This window comes from Nannospalax galili, unplaced genomic scaffold, assembly GCF_000622305.1.
Source record: "Nannospalax galili isolate Female #2095 unplaced genomic scaffold, S.galili_v1.0 scaffold767, whole genome shotgun sequence".
NCBI classification, from domain to species: Eukaryota; Metazoa; Chordata; class Mammalia; order Rodentia; family Spalacidae; genus Nannospalax; species Nannospalax galili.
The window spans coordinates 1,351,367-1,352,314 of record NW_008357164.1 but is presented as its reverse complement, the minus strand read 5'-3'; the positions used below and the strand labels follow the sequence as shown (position 1 = coordinate 1,352,314).

General features: G+C 37.1%; 1 non-coding gene across 1 annotated transcript; it reads right to left on the bottom strand.

Annotated features, from left to right (window-relative positions):
• Positions 1 to 400: 400 nt before the first annotated feature.
• Positions 401 to 559, bottom strand: LOC115067943. The gene has a single exon (XR_003847300.1). It is a non-coding gene; the product is annotated as a U1 spliceosomal RNA (small nuclear RNA).
• Positions 560 to 948: the final 389 nt, after the last annotated feature.

The window sequence follows — 948 nt, the reverse complement described above, 5'->3', positions numbered from 1 at the left end:
CACATGTAGATATACACTCTGTTTTGTTACTTACATGTAGAAGCTAACAGCTTCAATTCAAACTAAGAGCAGCTCAGTGGCTAAGAGAGGGAGCCTGGAAAAGATAGGCTGAAATATAAATACATAGGGAGATTGAATTTTGGTGTACTACAGTACTGCAGGATGGACTATAATTTATAACAGCATTTTACAGATTTTATGAAGATGTAGAAGAGAAAGTCAAAACATTTCAACATAAGGAAATAATGAATAATTAAGAAGAGGGAAATGTTGATTACATATTATATATGTATCATTTATCACACTGTATCCCATACATATATTCAATCATCATGTGTCAAACAATTGAAACAAATTTTCAGTGTACTTGAATACAGGAATACCTTTTATGTTGAAAGTGGAAGGATGTGAACACAGTCCTCACTCCCACATACTCTGCAGTCAAATTTTCCACAACTGGGGAAATTTCAGGTGTCAGCACACTTGGAATGCAATTTAGAAGCCTCACTCTGGGGAAACAACCTTTATGATTATGCTATCTCTCCTTCCAGGTAAGTATATATAAAAAAAACTCTTATTTTTTTAAACAGTTCATTTATTATTTTGTGGGTGTGAGTGTATTGCCTGCACATATGTAAGTGCACCCATATTATGCAATGGCTGCGGAGGTCAGAAAAGGGTATCAGATCCCCTGGAACTGGAGTTACAGACACTTGTTAACTAGCATATGGTTGCTGGGAATCAAAGCCGGGTGCTCTGGAAGAGAAGTCACTGCTCCTAACCACTGAACCATTTCTCCAGGCCCATAAAAATACTTTTAAATAAACTCAATCAGATGAGAGAAAAGAGTAGAGATGAGTGAATCGTGGGGGTCTAGAAAACCTAGAGGGAAAATAATGCCCCAGAAACCCTTTAAGAGATGCATGTAGGGTGTCTGAACATTAATGC